The following is a 20,786-nucleotide window of genomic DNA, read 5'->3' on the forward strand; positions in this document are numbered from 1 at the left end:
GATTAGGTCATTTAAGGTATTTTTTAAATGAAAAGCATGTAGGATGCAGGGAGCACTGCTTTAGGTATGGATAAGAATATAGAACATAACCACTTCCCCTTTCCTTCTCCTTCCCTCTTCTCCTTTCAAAGCTTCCATGACTTATGAACCAGGCACTCATTTTTGGAGGACCTTTGATAGGAAGCTGGAAGCATAGGTTCAGCTTGTTAAAATAAAGCATGGTACTTTTAAAGCCAAAGACACCATAGAAAATAAATGTATGAAGTGAGAAAGGCTAAAATGAAAAAAAAAGAGGAGCTTTTACTGAGAATAAGTTCTGGAGGCAGCTGTATAGCCAATGACCTTCTATTTTCATTCTATAGGGATAATTTCTGACAGATCTGTATTTGTATTAGAGTTAATAGTTCCTCTAATAGGCAATGTACTTGGTAATTACAGCAAAATCTCTATTTTTCTGGTTTATATGCATTATGATTATTGATTGCATGGCTTGCGTTTTCAGCAGGTAAGGTAAGGGGCTTGAGGGAAGGAAAGGATTTGGAACTAAAAAATGAATGCAAAAATATTCACTAAATTAAAAAAATAAAAATCTCTGATTCTTCAATTAAATTGTATTTTGGGGGGGAGATTAATCTTTCAGGGTGCTCTGTGACCAAGACCTAAAGAACCAAGCCTCCAGAAGGTTTGCAGGACAACTAATTTAATGGAGGATGAGAATTGGAGGTTCCCTCATTCTAGTCTGGAGGGAGAAAAGGTTATTAAAGAGACCTTAAGAAGTTCAACAATAATATTAGGCTAAGGAGAAATACCAAAAAGAATACAAAAATATATATATCATTCATTGGCAAAGAAGGTTGCAGGGACATATCTTCAGAGTGGAAAGCTATTATCACTTTGTATTACAAGGGCAGGAAAAGTATTAGAAGAAGAAGGTCTTAGATTTTGAGCCTAGCCTTCCCATGCCTCATCATTTGTGAAGAGATATAAACTTATTAATTTAATTTTTGAATTAAAAATATCCAAAATATAGATAATTCAGGCAGGCAGGAGGTAAGTGGTGAGGGCATGTAAAGGGAGGATAATGGCATAAGTAGAAGCAAAGAGGAGAAAAATACAAAATATATTTCATATAAGTGACTGGTCTAAAAATTTCACATCATCTCCTGACTTATTCCTGGTGACATTATATTTAAATTAGAGACAACTTTAGGCAGGATTCTAAAATAAGTGAAATCTATGATCTCGATCTCTCATCCCCTTTTTTTATATCCCATTCCTACCCTTTAGCCTTCTCTCTGTCTCTTCTCTGATTATCCAGTACTGCCATGCCCTGTTCCAATCTGATATTTCACTAATAATTTAGTATTATTCTTCATTTCAGAGAATCATCGAAAGTTAGAAAAGAAAGGGAAGAGTCTATAAATCTTATATTTCTCATTTTACTAATGGGGACACTAAGGCAAATATAGCAGAAATGACTTGCTCAAGATCTGATGGCAAGGAATCCAGTAAGTATAGTGAAAGATCCCTGGTCTCCTAATTCTAGTTAGTGTTTTTTTAAACTAACTATGATATTTCTTCTAGGAATATTTACATGTTAAGAGTATACCATCCAAATAGAAATCCTAAAGGAATAATTTCTAACAGCAGAATTTTAGATACTCTTCTTCCTAGATGAGAAAGAGATACTAAGGCTTCTGAGTCACTTCTGAGAAAATCCCACATAAACTGATGCCCATTTTGGCCATGTGTAAAACTATTTTTTGCTGCTGGCTAAGGTCAGAGCTATGGGGATTAAAATTTTTAGAGAAATTCAGATATGGCCCCATACTAATTCAGCTTGTTCCTCAAAATAGTGCATTGCTTCCCATCCTTTCTGGGCTTCTATCTTCTCATCCTTCACGTATAGCTCCCACTCTGATCCCCACCTCATTAGTTCACTCTCCTTCTGATTGTAGGCCAGAAATCTAGGATGCTGCCCCAATGAACAAAAGAATTATACTTTATTTGGGACTTGTAAGGACATATGAACAATTTTACATCATAAAATAAAGATGAGTGCAGATTATAGAAACATGAAAGTGAACAACCAAGAGCTTACTGAGCAAGTTCAAATGGGTTTTTAACCACTTGAGCAGCCAATCTACCTTGTTCATTGATTATATTTGCTTTCCTAGTTCTGTGCTTTGTACTTACGAGGGGCCTGATACAAGGTACTATGACCCTTCCTCCAAACAAACATTAAATCCATTGATGATTTAAACCAGCATTTGCTAAGACTCAAGGGATTATTTCCTTTTTGATATCTAATGAGAAATGAAAAGGCAAAGAAAGGGACTCAATTCTGGGTTTATAATTTCGTTTGACTTTTTCAACCACATGAAATAGAGAGGCAGGCATTTGAGACAGACAGACTGACATGCATTCTCTTGCTAGATTCATGGTAAACCAAAAATTGTGATGCCCACACCTTCCCTAAGGCAATATAAACCATCTGCCTGACTTGTAAAGGAAACCAAAATTCCTCAGGAAGCTGTAAAATGCTTTTCAGGAATTATCAAAAATGAAAACAGCCTTTTGCTTTGAAGAAGACAGAGGCTGCCAAGCTGAACCTTAATTAAAAGAAAATGAAGGGGGGCACAAGAGAGGGAAGAAAAGAGGAAAGCAGAGAGGGAGAGAGAGAGAGAAATGAAATTTGGAAATTTCCTGTGTCTGATGGAAAAATTAAATCTACCACATGTTTATAAGTCCAATTATATCAAAAGGAGAGAATCTTGTTTTCTGACAGACTACCATAAAGATTGCCAAAAGTTATATACTAAAAGACAAGAATCTTTCGGTTTAAATATTTTAATATTTGCCATATTTTATAACCAGCTATAGGGCAAAAAGAAAAATGGATACTTTCTGGTATTCATAAGGGTTTTAGAAACTTATAGAAACAAGAATTACCTTCTTTTAACCCTGTTGCTCCCAGATAATCCACAATTACCTTAGTGCTATATTGAGAACAGAATATCAAAGAACATTTCAATATATGTCCTCTGCAGACATAACAGTGCTGTTTAAAATCCATATGCCTAAGTTGAATAATATATTTGCAATTTATGGAGCATATATTCTTAACTCAACAAAAACAAAAACAAAAAAAGCCTCAAATCTTGAGACTTTTCTACAATTTACTTAAGAGATCTAAGTAGATTTTGCCACACTATGATTTCTGCTAACCAGGACTTCTTTTTAAATTCTCTTATTCTTAAAAATATCTCCTGAGAATCTTTAAATCCCTAAACAAGGCTCCTTCAGATTGTAAACATATGCAAGGCAAAAGCACACACATTGAGAAAACAAAAAAGCCTTAGATGCAGCCTCCCTAGGACCAAGCACTTTCTAGCATCACAATGTGCCTTGAAGACAGATCTCTCAGGTCTTTTTGGCTACCCATTCCTTATTCAAGATTGATCATCACCGGATATTTTGTTGCGGGCTTTGTCCAGATGGGTTTTAAATGACTTCAACCTTGGCACCTACCTCCTCACTGAAGCATTTTACTTTGGAGGAGGCACAGCTGCCTCAGAAGCAAGGTATTTTCTGTGGGCAACTGAGATCCATAGAAAACAACTAGATAGAGATATTTAAACTGAACTCGAGCTTTAAAAAAAAACCACAGAATCACCCAAGAAGCCAAGGTATGTAAAGGAGACGTGGACAAAGGTTAATCATGCTTGCGCCTGTCCAGAGGCACTTTTCATTACCCATCAATCCCATCCTTTCATGTGCTGAAATATTAACTTTGAAATGACAGGAAAACAGTACAGACCCCCTCCTCTTAGATACATCTAGAAAAAGGATGAGGTTTTCTTCCCCCTGTGGGATGCAGCACTTCTACAATGGCTTGATGCCTAGGGAACTTGATTAAAATGCTACCCACTCATAGGCAAAGGAAGAGAGGGAAAAAAGGACTTCTAACCTTTAAGGAAAAGCCAGTGGGAGCTCTCTACTGCAATGCAGCATTTCATGGAGCTCTGAGAATTCTGCAGTAACAGGAGGCTGGAACTCAGGCAAGTTTATTTTGTAGGGTACTTTATCTGGAAAATGTGTAGCAGACAGAAGAGTCTTCATGTAGTGTTACCTAGACTGTGCTATCCTGACATTTGGTTGTGTTCTGTACAAACAAATGCTTAAAGACCAAATATGAGAACCAAAACAAGGGCTGTCTTACTAGAATTTATGAGTTTACCAGACTGTCAAAACTCATCTGAGATTCTTGCTAATGCATAGAATGTGTGGGAAAATGCCTTTTGCTTTATTCTTCTGCTTCTGAATTTTTTGTTTTATCCTTAAATGGACATATATCTCAGTTCAAACTGAGATTATGTTCTATCACTTTCTCTTGCAATGCCACATACCTTTACATGATGATATTGTCAGAACTACAAGATAGCAAAAGCATCTCTTCTTCAATATGAAAGCTCTGTATTTAATGTTTTTTATTTGTAGCAATCATTCATGCTTCTTCAATTTGAGAAGTAGTTTTCTAACATATATCGTAGTCTTCCTCTCCCCACTCTATCACCCCCAAAAGGAACCAACATCACTTAACTGATGTTTCATATAAATCTGACTATTGGTTCTCAATTGCACAATTATCATGTTATTTTATTATTTTAATTTGATTGCTTATAATTTACCTTGTTAGCTTGGTGTGTTTACCTAGCGAATTCAAATATATTCACATTATAGGAGGGTCTTTCCTTAATCGAATGGTGGGCCAGATTGGGGGAAAAAAGGACTGTGCAAAAACAGTATAATTTGAAAAGCTTCAGCAGAGTTCTGAAGCAAATATAGATAAATCTCTCCAATTCTTTGCCTGCACATCAGATTCCAACAGCAACAAGAACATCCCGTGGGTGGTTGAGTGGGAGGAGAGAGAGAGCAAACTCATAGGAAGGCACACTTCCTGCTCAACTCTTTCCAAAATGGCCAAATGATGAAGTCAAAGGCACTGGTGAGGAGGGAAGGAAGACACTGATTCCTTTTGTGATGTTGTTATACCTTCCTGCTTGCTGATCCAGAAACATGATTTGCATCCTGTAGCTTCTACACACTCTACATCTATTCTTGAGATAACTCCAGAATAAACTTCCTTAACTGGTCTCTTCTCCATCTCAAAATGCCTTTGGCTGGCACATCATTCCTTTTCCTGGGGACTTGCCCATCAGTGGCTGCATGAACACAGTGCAGATGTTGTACAGGGGATGCTTGTTCAGGCATGAGTTGGACCTTTGAGGTCCTTTCCAGCTCTGGGGTTTTAGAATTTGTGATTCTTTGATCCTTGGTCATTCAGATAAGAAGGTGGTAGGGGGGAAGCTGCCACAATGAAAGGTCATAGGAAAGATATACTACTCTGCTAATGATTCTTCAGAGAAATCCCAAAGATTATGAAGTTGTAGCAAAACAGTTTCACTTAGACATTTTCCTGCCTCTCTATTTTAGTTAGTTCAAATTGTGGTTCAATTCATTTACCAATATTTAGATTTTAAAATCCATTTATAGCTTACAAGTCTTTTTTTTTTAATTTCTGATCTGGCTTGTGTTTCTGATTTTGCTATGTGTTCCTAGGTTGAAGTCACACAGCAGGGAGGATAAGAAGCTGGACTTGGAGTCAACAGACTTTGGTTCAAATCCTGAGTACCCAGGCAATAGCTATGCCACGATAGGCAAAAAAATTTAATTTCACAAGGACTCAACATCTCTGTCTGTAATATGGGGATGATAATACTTGTTCTAACTAAATTACACAGTGATTATTAATATGTATTTTATGCCATTCAGAGAAAGTTCAAGACCAGAAGAAAAATTCCTTGAGTTTACCCATGTAATATGGAGGTTTTTTTGTTTACCTTTAAAAAAATAACACACATATTCTGTCTTAGAATGGATAATAAACATAGATTTTAAGGCAGAAGATTGGTAAGGGCTAGGCAATTGGTTTTAAGTGACTTGTCCAGGGTTACATAGCTAGGAAGTGTCTGAGGCCAGATTTGAACTCAGGACCTTTTTACTCCAAGTCTGGCTTTTTATTCTCCATGCTTCCCAGTTGCCCTTACCCATGTAATATAACGAGATAAGAACAAAACAAAACAAAAACTAGAGCAGAATATCTTTCCTATGGAAACACTGCTCAAGCTTTGGCCTGAAGTTCATCTACTAAAGATGGAGCTTATGCCCATACATTTGACTATGGCAATCAGTCATCTGTCCAATAATTCCTCTCTTAATGTGTGTTTTATTTTGGATAAAGCCTTTATTTTTGGATTTCAGGGCTTGTGTGAATATCTCGTGAGAAAAGGCCCCCTACCAACACAGACCTGCTTTGCAACCTACAGTCTTAAAGCGTTTCTACAGGAAGGGAAAGTCCACAACTTCATTTATTCTTAATACAACATGTTTTTTGTTTCTTATGAATGAAAAGCCATTTTTTAAAAGCTTGTAAAGGACCTTAAGAGGGTTCGAGTACCGTACCTGGCATACAGTAGGGATATAAGAAAACCATTATTGACAACCTAAAATAGAAACTAAAAACAATGCTTTTTCTAAGCCTATACCAAATAATTCATTTAGCCATATAGAATGTAAACTAACTACCAAATCCATATGTTTGAAAATTAGCAGAAAAAAATTCCTATGGAGAGTATGTTTCAGTAAGGTGAATTATGCAGTGACCTGAATCTTGAAGAAAATAGCAAGTTCCCACCTATTTGATTATTTTGAGGTTGGGGGCAGGGAAGAGCTTTTCCTACATGCAGATTGGACCCTCAGTCTTTCAAAGACATGATGACAACTTCTTGCTCTTCTTTTAAAAAATAATTTATTTTCACTTTGAATTTAACAGACACCAGATAAAGTGGGTATTTCTATATATATATAGTAGGATAGAAAAAGAGGATTATACCAGTAACTGGATTTCTTTGCTTTTCTTTAAAAATATGTAATTCATTTAACCAGTGGTTTTCTGGCTTGTTTGTGATTCTGTGCTTTCTTCAATTCTCTTCTGGGCAATGTTTATTTATTTATTTATTCATTTATCCATTCATTCATTTATTCATTCATTCATTCATTTATTTATTCATTTGTTTACTTATTTATTTTTATTTCATTCTTTCTTAAACCCTTACCTTCCATCTTAGATCAATACTAAATATTGGTTCCAATGTAGAAAAGTGGTAAGGGCTAGCAATGGGGGTTAAGTGACTTGCCCAGGGTAATACAGCTAGGAAAGTCCAGATTTGAACCCAGGACCTCCTGTCTCTAGGCCTGGCTCTTTAATCCACTGAGTCACCCAGCTGTCCTCATTAAAATATTTTTAAAAGGTATCTAAATGACTCTCTTTTCTTTCTTTTCAGGCAGTAGATAGAGTACCAGGCCCACCATCAGGAGGATGTGAGTTCTATGTGACTATGAGATCCTGAGCAAATCATTTAACTCTGTTTACCTCAATTTCCTCATGTGTAAAATGAGCTGGAGAAGAAAATGGCAAATCACTCCAGTATCTTTGCCAAGAAAACCTCACACAGAGTCACAAAGTCAGATCTGATTGAAATGAATGAACAGCAATCTCTATCCCTCCTTCTCTCCTACCTTTGTTCTCACTGAACCATGTGGACATGATCATATGTCTTGTCTTTATTCCTCCTTAGCAGTCAATGGGAAGATGAACTTCTCAAGCTAATCAGATAAAATAATTCTCCTATCACCTAAAGTTAACCTTGATTGGTTATTGGCTCATGATAAAATTGGGAAAACCATTGGTGAGTCCTCGTTCCCAACCCTAGTTTTGATGGTGTTCACCCACCCCACAGGACCTTATCTTTTCTTCCTATTATCATTGGGCCAACTGCTAAAAGACCAAGCCTCCAACAGCTGCCATAATGTTAACAAGAGCTAAAGACCTTGCAGCAGGTGGTACCACCTCTGCCTACAAAATTCCAGCCCAAACAATCTGCTCCGAGCTGTAGACAAATCAGGAGAATGTGCTTATGACTCAGCCTGTTAAGTAGGAGGATTGTTATTGTTATTTTAGTTCTTGCCAGGAGATGTAGGCAATTTCCCCTCTTTCTATCTTGTTTTAGGCACGGGAGAGTCCCCTTAAAATTAGACCCCTCTACTGTGTGTGTGTGTGCTCCTGCAATATAAGGGACTTGGAGTTAGAACACCTGGGGCAGATTCTCCTCTCTAAGTCCCAGTTTCTTTACCAGTAAAAAAAAGGGAGCTAGATCAAAAAATCTCTCACTCTATGATTCTGAGTATAAATAGAGCCAGAAGTATTCTAGGGCCTGCAAACTATTTCTCATTTATAATGAATGTTAGAGTAATAATTTATAAAGATTACATTTAATACTAATTTTCTAACAAACTTTTTATTTTAAAATATTTTTAGCCTCTTTTAATAATAATTTACCTAAAACATTCTGGCACTGGGGATGGATACTGATAGAGCAGTGATTAGTATAACTCAGAGTATTCTTTTCCAGAGAAGATAACTTAAAATTTTAATTTTTTTCTTTTATTAAAGCAACTGGGGGCATTATGACTGTATTGTTTGATTTCTCCTTGTCAAATAGCTTTAAAAAAAATCTTAGCGATATAAGCAATTATAACACGCTAATGATGCTCACTACATATATATGTATATAGTTGAACTGATTTAAATATTCATATTTAAATCAGTTCAACATGAAGGAAATAGTAGCTGAAAGGATGGTTCTCTCTGTCGCTTTCTTTGTATCTCTGTCTATATCTCTCTTTCTCAACTTTCTCCAAAACAGCACTATTGCTGATATACAGAGGCCATATTTTCCTTTTCCTCATAGGACAAATAGGCTGGATTTTCTACTTAATTTTTGGAGGGAATTTAGGCACCAGCCCCAAGTACACACAATGAACCAATTACAGACAAAGGATTCCAAGTCCAGTGATCTAACTACTGAGTATTTCCATTTCTTTTGCCCTCAGAAAACCCTACAATCATTAAAAGTGGTGATGAAAGAGAACATCTAGTTAGGGTTTCTTTTGAACTTCTTACATGTTTTGCTTATACTCTCTTAGGGTGCAGGATTGGGAAATAGTCCACAGCAATCAAACTGAAGCTTTTTCCTTTTAAGTTTCTTTTAATTTTAAGAGGTTGTGTTTACCCAGGGTTGTTTCTGGGAAAATGAAACAGATTCTCATTATTATACCATGTGAAAATACAGCATGGGTTAAGTGTCCCATTAGACTTGAATGGCTCAAGGAGTCTAAGGAGAAACTACTGTTCTACTAGGAAAATATATAAGGATAAAGTGTAAGAAAAGTTGAATTCCTTACTAACAAATCAAGGATGTAATATATCTCACACGGACTACATGCTACTGATCTAATACATTCAATGAAAAAATGCTAAAACATTTATTATGTACAAGTGTATAAGACTTGGGGTATGGAAACAGAAAGATAAATGATTGTCCCTGTCCTCTGCATTCTTATTAACAACCATAATGCGGGGCCACCTGACAGTAGTGCCCAAATAAAGAGCCAGAGGAGTCCTGAAATGAGCAAAATCACAAAATAGCTATTTAAATGTCTGTGTTTGAACTCAAACTCAGGAAGATGAGTCTCTGATTCCAGGTCCAGCACTCGAGCCACTGCACTACCTAGGCTGTCTAGGTTTAGCTCATAATATGAAAAGCTGACATTTTATAGTATATAGGCAAAATTTTCAAGTCTACTATATATATTTACTCTCAAGTCTGTCAGCAACCTCAGGTATTATTGTTCCTGTTTTATAGATGAGGAAGACAAAGTCTACAGAGGTTCAGTGACTTTATCATGAGCCACAAAGAGAACAAGTGCTATTAGGAGGATTCAAACCTACATCTTCCTGACTCTATCTAGTGTACCACAAGTGAAAGGGCAGGAGAAAATGGGCTTCACACATGGGGACAAATTAGATAAAGAGAAGGAAGCAGGAAAATGAGGATTGTTGCCACTTCGGGGAACAGTCAGTAGTCTAGTTTCACTAATGCAAAGAGGGTATGAAATATGGAAAAAGACAGAAAATTATAATACTTAGATACATATATTATAATTGGGAAGTTCAGGATCCTTGAATATTCCATCTCAAATTCGGGAGACTCAGAGAATGAGGTTACATATCACTGACAGAAACAGGAATGCTGGGAGGAACGGCGTGTTTTTTGTTTTTGGATGGTGGGGGGGAATGATGAGTCTGCTTTTAGATATGTGGAATGTGAGGTGGCAACTATATACCAAGATAGAAATGTCTAGCCAACATCTAAGTAGTGCTGAGCTTGGAGTCAAGAAGATCGGAGTCTGAATACAACTAGGTAATATTGAACAACGTATATAACCTCTCTTATCCCAGTTTCAGCATATGCAACATGAAGATAATTATAGCACTTAATTCACTGAATATTGTGAGGATCAAATATAAAAATTATATATATATATCATATCTCTACATACTTATATGTACAGTCATTTCAGTCGTGTCCAACTCTTTGTGACCCCATTTGAGATTTTCTTGCCAAAGGTACTAGAGGGGTTTACCATTTTCTTCTCCAACACATACATATATACTCATATAGTCCTTTGCATTATATTTAGTAGATATATTATGTAGTGCATTATAGATAGCATTTTAAAGTCTTATAAAGGTTAGTTATTATTATTATCATCCTTTTTGTTGCTGTTGTTATTTATAAATGGGGTTCTCTAGTTTAGAGGGGAGAATGATGGCTTCTAATGGAATGGAGTTAGAGATTACAGAATGATGAGATTTCAGAACTGGAAGAGATCTCAGAGCCCATTCAGTTTAATTTTCTAATATTAACTAAAAGCAACTGTCCCAAGAGGTCAAGTGAATTATTTAAGGCGACAGAGCAAATTAAATAGCTGTGAACAGTGTTCTATGTTGCAGAAAGATCAATGGAGGTTCAATATGGTGACTAGAAGGTCACTGGGGATTACTGACAGCACTTTCCATAGAGCAATGGTGAGATAAATCAGATTGCAGGAGGCCAAAGAGTGAATAAGTGATGCCGAAGTATATCAAATTGCTCTTTCCAGAAGTTCAGAAATGAAGAAAAGGCAGTCCCGGGAAGGTTGCTTGAGAAGGTAGAGATAGAGAGAACTTTTACTAATACCCTATTTCTAAGGACAAAAAGAGATTGGTGGAAAGAGTGAAGAAGATATGCATAAGAAATAAAATGATTGTTCAAGGCAAGACAACGAATAGTGGGGAGAGAACAGGTTCAAGGAGGTTTTACCCTTGGCAAGAAGGGCCAATTCCTCTTGTGACAGGAACAAATGAAGGGAAAAATATACAAGCCTATATAGAAATTTCACAACACAGAGAACTAGAATTGAGACAGCTCCTGTTTAAGAGCTATAATTTTCTCATTGGGAGGCAAACTCATAAGCAAGGCAGGGATGATGCTCTGAACTTGATGAAACTAAAGGAATTGTGGTAAGTAGCTGATAAGGGACAAATCAGAAAAAACTCTCAAGGAAAATGGAGGGCCTACATGAAATTAGATCTCATAAATTGGCAGTATATTGAAATTAACTCAGTCCGAGATTCCTCCCCTCCAGAAGACTAGAGGAAGATTGAAATCAAGAAATGGTGAGAAATTACTAGGGATGTGGATTAAAAGAAAAAAATCCAATAACAACAATAACCATGAAGGGGAAGGCAACATTCATTCAAAGGTGAAGTGTTGAAATGGTTGTCCATGGGATCAGGTTTGGGTAGATAGGCATCCAGAACAGAAGAGTTAGAATAGAATGAGGAAAAATCAAAGACTTAGAGTTCTTGATGAGAGCAAAGAGAATTCTTGGTAGGACAAAAAGCCTAACAAAGGTGAGAAAGTATATGATTGTTGACAGAGATTGACATTTCATATTTATAAATTTTGGCAGTAAAGTAGTTCATAGTAATGGTGAGATTTAAGGTGTCATTATCTTAGTTGAGTGGTGAAAATAGAGTGAGATGGGCATCACACAAAATAAGGAAATAAGGGACTCTGAAGCCTGGCTTGTATGTATGGTTATCAACACAGAGGTTGGAGTTACTGAAAATGGTGGTTGGGAGGGGGGCAGCTTAGAGAAGAAGTCTGTAATCAGATGCCAAAACCATTAAGGAAAGTGAATTGTTCTGTGAAAAGAATAGAGGAAACAAAGGATAGGTTGGGGCCAGGTGGTGAAGATCTTTAAGAGTCAAACATAAAAGGTTCATATTTTATCTTAGAAGCAATAATATAGGAACACTTTATTATTAGTGCTGAACTCAAAATCTTATTAGATTGGAAGAAACTTTTTTGAGCCTGTTCTCCAATGGCCTTGTAGCATCCAGGATTAACTGCACATTGTAATGCACTGAATATTTGATAGGAGTAATCAGATTAACCAAATTAGGTTTAGTTCCAGCTTTGTCACTAACTAGCTATTTAATCATAGGCAAGTAATTTCTCCTCTCTGAGATTCACTTTGTTCGACTATGAAACAAAGAGGTTGGACTAGATTTCTTGTAGAATCCTTCTCTAGACCTAAATTGATAGAAAAATGGTATTCTGTTATCCAACAAGAACACAGTGCAAGCATTTAGTCTTCCACAATGTTATAAAAGCTATGTGTCTCAGAGATACTCCAAAGAATAAATTATGCTATTTGATAACAGTCAGCACCATCATGTGAAATCAATGTCCCATATTCTTATTACTATGATAAATTCAATCAGTTATTTACTTTTAAATGCAATTTTGGTACACTGTGAGCCAATGAATGTACTATTTTATAGTTCATAGAGATATTTGTTTCTATCTGAAGTAGTTGGTAGTTTGTTCTTTTTTTAAATAAGGAAAGGCAATTTTGTAATGATATTTTTTATCCCCACAATCCTTCAGTAATTACATAATAGTAGAAAGGGTCTTACCAAGTTAAGCTGATGGCAAAGAAGCAAGGATGTTATGTTCTCCTCTTAAAGGATCAATAAGATGATTTTGGTTTCTAGAAAGAAAGATAGGAAACCATTAATAACTCCTAAGTATTTTATACATAAGACACATTCATTGAAAGAGAAAAATAGGAGAAAATAAATTTCTTCAGGTCAGTTATATAGAGGGAATTAATAGGCACTCTTAAAATTGCAGTTCCTTTATCTGGGAGAGGAGACTACAAAGTAATGAGGCAGAGGCACATTAGGCCAATCCTCTCCTTCAGCATTCACATCTTAGAAACTGCTCTGGTGTCTTCCTCTCTTTTTATCCTGCTATTCCAAAGGCTCCATTTGCCAATCAGTAAGCTGAAAAAGCTTAAGTGCTCCTTTGGGTTATGTCAAGAAGTTCACATAAAGCACCAGTTCCTGAGGTTTGGTAAGAAGCAATGTCTGTCAAGAATGAACACATGTATCATTTTTTCATCATTACAGGAAGATAACTTCATAATGCCCAATAATTAACTAGAAAGTTTAAGAGTTTATTCACAATGCCCAACAACTAGACTGATTGAATTTCAACTATGTTTTTAGGTTTTATTTTAAAACTAAATGACCTGGGTAGCATCATAAACTCCTAATCCTGAAATTCCAGGTTCTAATATATCTTTTATTCTCTTCAAGGCAACCAGACTATTCTTTCTCCAGGATTCTTAATTGACTTTTTCTATCTTCAGGTCTTTGTTCCTGCCACAGCCAGGCTTACAACCCCAATATGGAAATGTTTCCCTTCTTTCAAGGTTAATTCAGGTGCAATCTCCTTTAAGAAGAATTTCCTAAATTTCTTGCCTATTCCAAAGTAGATAAACTCTTTGTCCTTGAATTTCATCTGGCTTTCATCTTTGTATTTAAAACACATTCCCTTTTATCTCCTCACTAGGTCATAAGCTACTTGAAAGCAAAATCCACGTCATATTCATCTTTGCATTCCTAATGCTGAATAAGGTTTAGCATGTAGTTTGTATTTAATAAATATTTGTTAAATAAAATTCTATGGGAATAGTCTCTTTTAGAATAGGCCAATCTCCCTATAACTTGTAACTTAAGATTATGTTATGGTTTCATTTTAAGGATTTAGAAAACTCATAAGTATTATTCCTTTGTTCAGATAGTTTAGACTATTTGAGAAAGGCCCTGGAAGAATCCTGAACACATATTATTAAGTCTAATATGAACCTCCAACCCAGTGATTATGGTAGAAGTTGGCTAGATTATCCTTCCAAACCCATTGGTTTATGTTGTTTATTTCTCTGGGTTAACTCAGTTTATTCAGAACTTGCTTTTTGGCTTCTCTTTACTCCAACCTACTTCTGGGGAGTGCACAGAAACTCCAAGAATGTTAAGAGTGGAAAGGAATCTTACAGGCCATCTAGTCCATGCCCTTCATTTTACAGATCAGGGACATAAGGTCCAGGGAAGGGAGAAGTTATTTGCCCAATGTCAAATGCTGATAAGAGACTCAGACTGAATTTGAACACAACTTTTCTGCTTCCAAGTTCATTGTTCTTTTGCATCCAGAATTTTTCTTTCTGTAGCTTCAATAATTTAAACTTCCATTGCCAACCATATCCACTATATATGACCTTTCAAACACCAATATAAACTAATCTTTTATTCCAGTTCCATGTTCCTGAATATATTTTCTTTCCTATCTTTGTTTTGAGGCTTGTACTAAAGGTTCTTTCTTCGATTTTTATAATTTTTCTTTGTTTTCACAATAGAATATGTCAGTAATTCTTTAACTGCACTTTTCAACCACTGCAGACAGAAATGGGATACTATGAATAGGAAACATGCTGCCTGAAACAAACACTATAATATGTTTAATTACATGTTATTTGGATATCATTGTGACAGCTTGCTTCCTCAGTTGACATTGCCTTTCGACTTTGCTCCTATGATTTTTGCTTCATAAATATTATATCAGAGAGTATGTACTTTTAAAAACATGATAATTCTAATAAGTAGCTGGTTACTGGTCAGCCCTGCTAGCTCTTCCAAAAAAGACGATCATTTCTCCTAATACAATAATTAACTGAATGAAATAAATGCTACAGGATGGAGGGTCTAGCCCAGGATGCATTGATTTTGTCCAGCCACAGGATGCAGTGGAATTTTTAAACAAGGTAATTAAATTTTCTCTACCTTTGTGGATTGAGTGACACAATGAAGGTAACTTAACCTATTAGACATCTGAAGTTTTAAAAAGACATTCTTAGAGTATTGTTGCTAAGAAATTCTTCTCGTTTCATTTTAGAAGCTGGTCTTAATTAGCCACAACTTGAAACAAATAAATTTATAAAAAAGGTACAGTGTTATTGTGTTTAAAAATTTCTGGGTTGTCACCATCTGTTAAATTAGTGTCTTTATAGGGGGAAAAAGCAGAAATGCACAGTATTTTTTAGCACATATATCTAAATTCTGTGCAATACAGAGACACTACTTCAAAGCGATGATGTTAAAATAAAGCTCTAAGACACTTCTCAAACTTAGGTTGATAGTGGTGTTGTTTTTGATTTTACTTTTTTGGTTTGTTTTTGTTTCAACTAAGTTTAATTGCTTGACTACCCTTCTAACTAGGACTGCAGGACTGGAACTATTATAAATATAATTGTATTTTGCAGCTGCATGATAGAGTTTCAGATAGGGCATTTGCAAAGAAAAAAATGTAGTTAAGTTTTTGCATTCCACTCAGTTCGTTACCCAGTGCCTTGGTCATAGCAGACCCTCAATAAATACTTATTAAAAGAATGAATAACTGCAAGAAAAATAATTTCTTCTTTCTTTTCACTGTCTCTCTATGCATGCCATTTCCCTGTATTAGAATGTAGATTCCTCAACATCACAGACTGTCTTAGTTTTTTAATTAGTATTACTGGTCCTTAGCACAATGCCTGAAACATACTGTAGTTCTAAATAGATTCTTTTAGTCAATCATTTATTCATTCATTCTTTCAATTCCACATTAAGTCAATGTTTGTTATTCTATTACATAGCTTTTTTTCTTAATGCCTTATCTTTCACTTTAAAATCAATACTCAGTATTGGTCCCAAGGCAGAAGAGTGATAAGGCCTAGGCAGTTGGGGGTAAATGCCTTGCCTAGGGTCACATTGCTAGGAAGTGAATGAGGTCATATTTGAACCAAGAACCTCTCATCTCCAGACTTGGCTCTCTATCCACTTCCCCTCATTACATAGAGTTTTATCATTGCATGTTGTTAAATGTATATATGTTGTATACACACATATACATTGCAGCTGATAAAACTTATCAAAGGAGGACATGTTATAGGAATAAAATATAAACATAATTTTCTAAAAATTTTAAAAACCCTTTAAATTTTATACTTTTTGTTACTTTTTTTAAAAAGTATATTATCTGGAGATTAAGAAGGATCTTCAATTAATACAACATGCTTTGGCATCCATTCCCATTCCAATTAAGGGAATCTAGTGAACGAACCTAGAGAGAGATATTGGGGAATTGGGGTTTCAATTCTTAGTGCAGTCTCCATTTCTCAAGAGGTATTTAAAAATTAGTTCAAATGAAATGGTGTTTGACCTAACCTCTTAGAAAAAGACAGATGCTCTGTGAATAATCTGATATGTGATTTATTGAAAATAGCACCCTAGAGGAAATTATAGAATCCAAAAAATATTCCAGATACATCCCTTCCTTCTTCATCTTCAATATTATGTGTTCCAAATCTCCAGAATTACTTCTATTAGTTTTTGTGTTAAAACAGATTATTTTCTTTTAAAATTATTTATTCATTCATGGTCACTCCCATTTAAACCTGTCTTGAACTGGTATTAATATCCCACTTTCCAAGCTTTTAAAAGATTAGTAATTTCCCAGAAGTGAGTGCCAACTCCAATGACATTCTTCATCTTCAATTTCATAAGATGGTAGGGTCAGAATGTCTTATAACCTTGTGGCCAAAGTTGGGACGAGCATTTCCAAACTCAACCGGTGTGACATACAGTCAGACACCCTGTTACTGAGTCTCTAATATGGAAATTTCCCAACTGATGAGTACCTGCTAAGGTTTCTACTGTCTTTCTTTGTTCCTTAGATTCCTTATGAAGCTAAAGGTCTTCTAGTTATATAATGTGATTGACTGTAGGAGGCCTGGTGTAAGCACACCCATAAAAAAAGAGTTCATAGAATTTAGAGATCAAGTCCAAACCCTATATTTTTTATAAATCAGAAACACAAATCCCAGCAGACTTAAATGTCTTCTCCCAGGTCAGAGGGATAGTAAATCTTAGAAGCATGATTCATACTCAAATATTTTGATTTCAAATTCAGCATTTTTTCTGCTATCAAAATTCTGTGTATAGAATTTGTCTGACAATGGCCCAAGAATAAATCTCACAGAGAACTTTTTTTGAGACCTAAGCCCAGGGAGGCTCCCTCAAAGGGTTAAAGAACTCATTGTTTTAACAAAAGAAACTTTATAAATAAACCCTTGCTGCATTTGCATGCAACATATAACACATTTACAAATTTAAGTTTTCTTAAATATGTCCTATCAAGAACATCACTTTGTTATAGGAGCCCCATAGGGGTTTTGTCAGTGGACCCCAAACTGAAATGTTTCAAGTTGCTGGAATCCTGCGTTTTTCTTCTCAGAATTAATCTTAATTGCTTAATTGAGATCATTATTCTATTCAGCCTGCTCTGGAATTCACAAGGGTTCCTTTGTAGTACATCCCTACTACCATCAATCTACTCCCCTAGATTTTGAACAATGCTTGTGATTCAGTGTACTTATGTCCATAATCACAGCATTTCTGCTATTGGGGACTGAATTACTAATATTGTTGGGAAAATATCCATTATCCAGCCAATCTTTGAAGCAGCAGGATGGCTGCCAGTGCACATTCATTTACCCTAACGTGTTACTGAATGACTTCCATCTCCCTATGACATTTTCATTCCAGGCAGTTGTTACTACTACTCATTAGTGGCCCAGATAAAAGATATAAAACATAGAGGACTAAAAAAATTTTTTTTTTACTGTAAAGTAATCCAGATCAAATCCTTTTTTTTAATTCATGAGATCTTGTTTTGTTTTGCCTTTTAAACCAGCATTTCTTTTAAACAGAATTCTGTATCTGGCAGAAAAAAATGATTTGAAATGTTAAAAATAATTGAATGGATAATGACTAGAATGAAAAATTAAACATTCTTCAGCAATTTTTACAGAATTCTTATTACCTCTCAGGTACTCTACCAGGAGCTGGAGATACAAAGATAAAATAACCACAGCAAAAAGCAACACCCAAACAATAATGTCCTTTGCCCTTAAAAAGCTTCTATATTACTGGAATGATACATTTAGTACATAGATATAGTGTTTATATTTTGTATTATTCCATTATGCAACATAAATAACATTTATGCTCTATCTACATAGTTACATGGTATATATACATGCTTATATGTTATAACATGTTATCTAAAATATTATATACAAAGTAAATTCAGGGCAGCATGGGCACTAACAATAACTAAGGCTGGATGAGAGATCAAAGGTGAAAGGGGTGGCATCCTGCTTAAATTGAAGGAAGTAGCTAGGGTTGAAGAAGTATAGGTCAATCTATGTAGCTATGAAATAAGTATTCTTTTTGGAGCTCCAATTAGATAATAAAAGGGCTTTGTGACAGTGGGCAATAAGGGTCATGCATAAGAAACATTGTATAAGTAATCCAGAGATGAAAGAGGAAGCTTCATGTTGGAGGAGAAAAAAATAAGTCAATGAGAAATGTATGGAGAAGATGGATATCAAGACTGGAAAAGAAGGAAGGAGCCAGATTATAAGGAGGTTCCCAAAGAATTTACATTTAATTCTGCAGATAATAGAGAACTATTTACTAGCACTCTTTGAGCAGGGGGTAATAGGTCAGAGTTATACTTTAGAAAAATCATCTTGGCAGTGGAGTGGAGAGGAGAGACATTTGATGCAGGGAGATTTTCTGATTACAGAAAGCTATTGCAAGAAATCAGGCAAAAGGTGATGAAGGGAAAACTAGGAAGATGACTGTGTAAGTGGAGAGATAGGGGCATATATGAGAGATGCTACACATGTAAAAACCACAAGATTTGCCAATTGATTGAATGTGTTAGGTTGAGTAAGAGAGGAGTCAAGCATGACACTGAAATTGAAATTCTGGCCTACTGAAAGATGGAAACTATTTGGAAGTTCATAAGAGGAAAAGGTTTTGGAAGATGACAATGTTTAAAAACTTTGTAAAGTTAAGCTTATTTTAGGAAAGTTTTCTGTCCACCTTCTTCAAAAAATATCAACAATGGCTAGATCGTATTTAAAGGGTTTGAAACTAGGAAGAATTGAGAGGTTATATATTCAAACTCCCTCTTTCCAAGGAAATAGTCTTTACTGAAGAAATTGAAATCCTAGACTAGAAAGGATTTACCAAAGGGCCTAAATGAATAATTATCAGAGCCAGGATGTGAATACATGTTTAAGGACTCTAAATTCTGAGTTCTAGTTAAAGTTCTTTCTTTTATTCTCAATTTTCTCATCCATAAAATGAGTATTAATTACATTAAAGATGTCAGACTCCCAGTCTAGAGGTTGCATGTGGGCCCACAAAACTCCTAAGTATGGCCCAAATTAAATTATAATTGATAGCGAAAGAACTATTAGAGTCAAAATGCTGATCAAAGCATGTAATTTTTCACTTGTTTACTTGGGTTTTTGTTTTGGGGTTTTGGTCTTATATGAATATTCTCTTAGAAAAATGAATAATATGGAAATATATCTTACATGATAATACATGTATAATCTAGATAAAATTGCTTGCTGCTCCAGGGAGGGGAGGAAAGGGTAGGAAGGAGACCATCTGGATCATACAACTTCAGAAAACTTAAGTAGAAATTTATTATTACATGTAATTGGTAAAATAAAATATCTTTAAAATTAAAAAAAGTAATGTAAATTTTAACAAAATTAATAAAAACACAAGACAACATAGATAATTTGTGTTTTTCTTAGTTATCATGCAAGAAACATTTCAATATGAACTTGATATCACCTATCTTATAGATTTGTTATGAATTAAAAAATTTTAAATGTGAGTGAATGATATACAATATCTATATATATAGTAATAGTATTCAGGATCCTAAAGACACAAAATTAGTATGGAAGAGTTAAAGAAATATGAGTAAATCAAGTGTACTGAAATTTCTTAAAAACATGTTGTGACACACTCTTCCAGGGAAAAGCTCTGAAAGAAACACCAATTGTGTGAAAAAGCCACAGGTTCCAGAAACCCTAGATAAGTTAATGCAGCCTCTTCCCTCTTAACACAAGCTCACTCTTTGGTTTCATAACTAGGAACAAAATAAATTGTTAGTGTAGAAATTGGCACTGCCATTCAGTGAACATACAGCAGCAGACAGACAGAGTCCAGGTGCCAATAACTGAATTCTCTTAAACTACTCAGCTTTCATCTACTTAAAAACCGGGACACCTTTGGGAGCTGGCAGTTCAGAGGAAATATAGCACTACTTAGCTGACAGAAGCCCATCTCCTATTTTGTTTCCAATTTTTATATTAAGTATAAGACTTAATGCTTATTTATGTATTAACAAAAATAAAAGTGATGCAGCTCTGAAAACTAATAAGAGGCAATGAATGGCCCAAAACACTGCAGACAACCTGCACTCTAGGACCAGATTGATCTTTCTAGAATAATGCACCAA

The 20,786-nt window shown here is 35.3% G+C and overlaps 1 protein-coding gene across 50 annotated transcripts in view; it reads right to left on the bottom strand.

Annotated features, from left to right (window-relative positions):
- MAP2 (microtubule associated protein 2) overlaps nt 1-20,786 on the bottom strand; it is a 352,353-nt gene that overhangs the window by 107,613 nt on the left and 223,954 nt on the right. For all 50 annotated transcript variants that reach the window (XM_007501818.3, XM_056808320.1, XM_056808318.1 and 47 more), the window contains one exon: nt 12,992-13,065. The gene's annotated coding sequence lies outside the window, so the exon portion shown is untranslated. The remainder of the gene's footprint in view (nt 1-12,991; nt 13,066-20,786) is intronic.

Source organism: Monodelphis domestica, chromosome 8 (assembly GCF_027887165.1).
Source record: "Monodelphis domestica isolate mMonDom1 chromosome 8, mMonDom1.pri, whole genome shotgun sequence".
In the NCBI taxonomy this organism is placed as follows: domain Eukaryota; kingdom Metazoa; phylum Chordata; class Mammalia; order Didelphimorphia; family Didelphidae; genus Monodelphis; species Monodelphis domestica.